Raw genomic sequence first — 4,969 nt, 5'->3', positions numbered from 1 at the left:
GCACGTGCCCAGGTTACGGGCTTGATCCCCAGTGTGGGACCTGCAGGAGGCAGCCAATCAGTGATTCTTTCTCATCATTGATGTTTCCATCTCTCTCTCCATCTCTCTTCCTCTCTGAAATCAATAAAAATATTTTAAAAATAAAAAAAATAAAAGTTGGGTTGTCTTTTAATTGTTGAATTGTAATATTCTGGACACTAGTCCCCTATCAGATATATAATTTGTGAATATTTTCTTTGGATTGTCTTTCTATGGATTGTCTTTCACCTTAAAAATTTGGCGGAGGGGGTTTCACCACATTTTTATAACCAGTATTCAGTGAGAAAAAAAACAAAGCTTTGAAATGTTACTTCTGTGTTCTTTCTGTTTCTTAGTCCATCCACCTTTCTTCTGCTCTTTCTTTTTGTTGAGAACAGCTTTTTCTTCAAAAAATAAATTTTTAGAATGTCCGACATATTTTGAAGCAAAATGAAGTCTCTTCTTAGATCTACTGACATTCTTCAAACTGGGGTCTAACTTTTCTTAAGAGAGCACGTGCCTGAGCTTTCTCCCCCTCAGTGCAGAATTATTTCATTTCAGAGTGAGAGGAGCCAAGTCCTCTGCTGACGCCTGTCAGCGGCCTCTTGTGACCCACCGCCACAAAGTTCCCACAGCCCAAAAGCGGCCCCAACCGCCGTCCTCAGCGGGAGGTTCCCCACAACACTGGTCGCCTGTCCCTCGATGAGGTCTCGGGTGCTAGGTCAACTCTAGTACGAAATCCACCAGCAACCTGGGCCCCGTTTCAGTCCAATGCTTTAGTCGCTGCTCTCTCATCCTTAAACACAACATACTGGTAAGCATTCATATTTTTCTGATCAGGATGAATTTTATGTTTTACTACAGCCAAATTTTTGGATATAGTTCTCTCTGCTGGAATCATAGAACAAAAGTGTACAGATTCTATTGGGCCACACTTTTAAAAAAAAAATGACTTTAGCTCTTCTTACTACATGTGACAGGAAAACTAGCCACTTGGTTCCCTCGTTCTTTAATCTCTCTTCTTGGTTGATTTGAATTTTCTTCCTTTGATTGAAAACTGTGTGATATACATCATCCAGTACTTTTTAAAATAGATATGTTTTTATTGATTTCAGAGGGAGGGAGAGAGAGAAACATCAATGATGAGAGAGAATCATTGATCGGCTGCTTCCTGCACACCCCCTCCTGGGGATCGAGTCTGCAACCCAGGCATGTACCCTGACTGGGAATCGAACCGTGACCTCCTGGTTCATAGGTTGATGCTCGACCACTGAACCACATGGGCAGGGCCATCAAGTACTTTTTTTATCTGCTGCTATCACACCAGATTAAGAATTTTCCCCTTTCTGCACTTGTTTCTGGTGAATTTACTCTTCTAAATCAGCACTTGCTTAGAGCGCCGTTGGCCAAATTTTTGCATCAAAAAGTTTCTTTTTCACTTGGCTTTTTTGCAGATGCTTGCAAACGCAGTCTTTGAATTTGGGGTGCATTTTCTTCCTCCTCATCCTGCTTCCTTTGGGGGCCATTCTCAGCCCGAGACCTCCCAGAGCCGCAGCACATGAGCCCGTATGTCTGGGTCCAGGCAACTTCCCCGAAAAATTTTTTATTGAGATATAATCGACATATAAAATTATGTAAGTTCTCTTTTTCTTTTCTTGTGATGTCTTTGTCCAGTTTTGGTGTCATGATGATATTGCCCTCAGGGAATGAGTGGGGCATGCTCCCCTCTTCACTAGTTTGTTCGTAAGCGTTTTTAAAACTGGTACGAACGTTTCTTTAAATGGTTGGTCGGATTCACCAGTGACGCCAGTTGGGCCTGAGCTCTACCTTGTGGGTAAGACACGCCCAGAGCTGTCTCGCTGGTCCTCCCTCCTGCGTTGGTCAGAGTGGTCAGGAGGACCCGTGGCCTTGCCTGGCTGGAGAATTGGGCCCAGTGGCCAGGCTTCTGGGCTCTGAGAGGAGGAAGGAGGTGGGTCTTCCTGTTCCGTGTGTTGGCGTTCACTGTAAGCCCTGCTTTCCATTGAGGTCCCCTCCCCCGAGCTGGGCTGCGGGCGCTGGTTTGCTCTTTCCCGAACCCCCTGGCCTGCTCGCGAACCCAGTGGCCTGGTGCACAGAACGGCGAGGAGAGCTGATTAGGCTCCCGCTCCTCCTGTCACAGCCCTTCCTGCACCCCCGGGGTCAAGGAGCCTGAAGCCCCCAGCCTTTGAGAAGGTTTTGCAGTGAAAACCGGTCACTTCATCGCTTCCCTCCTCGCTGGGTTAGGAACAGGGTTTTGATGAGAAGAATCTTTTGTTTCGTTTTGCTTTTAACCCATCAAGTGAGTAAGTACACGCACACCTGTTCTCTAGTTTCCGACAGGCTGTTTGCTACGGTCCACTTTTCCTTCCTTCTGTTCCTTGTCACACGCCCCCACCCCATCCCCTTTGGATCCTTTTACTGTCACTAGTGGGGTTTGGTAGGGAGTGAGGCGACCTGTGTGGTTGATTGGTCATCTTACCTGGAGGCCACCATCTCCCATTTAAGGCTTTGGCTTAAACCTATGCTGTTATCTGCACTTGCAGAAGTCTGTCCTCAGGGTGTGGCTGTTTTAGATTCTAAGCAGACATGGTAACCTTGGGCTGCTAACTGCACCTTCTAGTTTCCTCACTGGAATATTTGAAGGCGTGTAGCAGTCAGGACTCCAGATCACAAAGGACAGAGAGCCAGTGTCACGTGCTTCGACAAAACAGGGCTTTAACATACAGGAAGGCCCCGGGAGGAGTTCTCGGTGCCCTCCCGGCCCTGCTCCAGGCGCCCTTCCAGCCAGCTCGGCACCCCAGAGGGGAAGGATCTGCTCTTTCCCGTGGTCTCAGCAGAAGTGCCAGGCGGGGAGGGGCGGGGACGGAGCTCCTCTCTGAACTCAGAGCCGGGCACCTGATTGGCTGGCAGGGTGGAGTGGTCACCCTCAAAGGGAGGGGAAGGGGGACCTTAGACTCCAAACACCACCTGGGCCAGAGCCAGTGAGGAGGGGTAGTTCCCCCAAACAGCACAGCAGTGCTGATACCAGCAGCAGGAACAGATGCTGGGCAGGCAAAAGTAACAGGTGTTCTACCGCAGGCCAATCACACCGCCTCTTTGCCTTGATGTAAGTGAAACCCTTAGCTCCATGTCTGGAACCTGAAAACACGAGCCGTCTTTGCTGTCGTGATTATTGTCATTATCACTAGGGAGACACTGTGGCTTGCCTTTTTATCCTTCAGAACTAATTCCTTTGCCAGGGACACAGACGGGCACAGAGCCATGGCCCCCCTCAGCCCCCTGGGACACGAAGATGGCAGCCAGGCTCAGTGCTGCGGCCCCTGATCACAGGCTCCTCTCGCCAGATGAGGCTCCTTATCAAGTCAAGTCAAGGCCCAGTTCATCCCTGCCTCCTCCTCCAGGCAGCCTTCCTGCACACCTCGCTGAAGAGCACCCGTGGAACACTTTGCCACCTATTGGCACTGTCTGCTCAAAGAAGTTATTCACTGCTTGGGACCAGGGCCTGGGTCTTGCATGCCTTCAGTCACACCCCTTCTTCCCGTCCTCTCTTCCTCCCAGGCCCAGAATGCAAATCCGGCCACACGGCCGGATCCAGTAAGTACCAGGCGATTCTGGTGTCTGGCTGGTGCCATGGCCTGGAGGGCAGGGCCCAGGCCTGTTGGAGGACATCAGAACTTGGGAGAGTCCGGCCATCGCTGTCAGTTAGGAATTGAGCTTAGCTGCCAGTAACCGGCAGAGACTGCTCTGCGTGTCCCCAAAGTCAACCTCCCCTATTCCTTAGTAAAAGAACTCCAATGTTTTAGAACGCCAGTTTTTAAAATGTAAATATCGAGACTTTATTTAATAGCAGGACTTTAAAGAAACTTTTATTATGAAAATTTTATAATCTATTCAGAAGTTGAGAGAATGGTATAATGAACTTCCATGTACCCATCACTTAGCTTCAGCAGTTGTTAACATATGCTAATCTTGTTTCATCAATTACATCCCTCCCACCACTGGGTTATTTGGAGACAAATCCAAACATCATATCATTTCATCCATCAATTCAATATGTATTTCTTAAAGGTAGTCTTTGAACACACACACACACACACACACACACACACACCATATAAAACAGAAAACCTTTTCATCTCTAAAACACAATGATAATTCCTTATATCATCACATAGCCACTCATGCTCGTATTTCCCCAGCTGTCTCATTTTTTTAAAATTTATTTTTGTTAATCCTCACCTGAGGATATTTTCCCATTGATTTTTAGAGAGAATGGAAGGGAGGGGGAGAGACAGAGAAAGAGAGAAACATCGATGTGCGAGAGACATATCGCCTCCCATCCTCTCCCTGACCAAGGCTGGGGATTGAGCCTGCAACAAAGGTACGTGCCCTTGACCAGAATTGAACCTGGGGCCATTCAGTCTGCGGGCTGATGCTCTACCCACTGAGCCAAACCGGCTAGGGCTCATAATTTTTTTTTTTAAGAGCTGATTGTTTCAACAGGATCCAAACACACAAGATTCAGATATTGCACGAGTAGAACTCCAATTGTCTTCAGGGGGCAGGCTGTGCAACGAAGGCGGGCATTTCCCCACTTCCTTGTATCTCAGTTTAGCCAAGGAGGCAGCAGTGGGAGCGTGGAGGAGGCTTCTAAGAAGGAGCCTTCAAAGGCGCTGTAGCCGGAGATGAGCGCCTTCTCTCCCCTGCTTCCGGAGCGTGACGTGTGACAGTCGGACCTAACTTTCCACTCCACTCTTACTTCCCATCTTTATTATCAATCATTTAAGATCAGGTTCAATTTTAAGAAATAGGAAATAAAAAATATCTTTTTAAAGTCACAGTTTAAACATAATAGAAATTATTTTTTTTATCACATAAAATAAGCCTAGAGGTGCCGAACCGGTTTGGCTCAGTGGATAGAGCGTCGGCCTGC

The 4,969-nt window shown here is 47.7% G+C and overlaps 1 pseudogene; it reads right to left on the bottom strand.

Moving 5' to 3' along the window:
- Positions 1-622: 622 nt before the first annotated feature.
- LOC107184326 lies at positions 623-1,409 on the bottom strand (annotated as a pseudogene).
- Positions 1,410-4,969: the final 3,560 nt, after the last annotated feature.

This window comes from Myotis davidii, unplaced genomic scaffold, assembly GCF_000327345.1.
Source record: "Myotis davidii unplaced genomic scaffold, ASM32734v1 scaffold705, whole genome shotgun sequence".
NCBI classification, from domain to species: domain Eukaryota; kingdom Metazoa; phylum Chordata; class Mammalia; order Chiroptera; family Vespertilionidae; genus Myotis; species Myotis davidii.
Note: the sequence above shows the minus strand (reverse complement) of the source record. Positions and strands in the feature narration are given on the sequence as shown.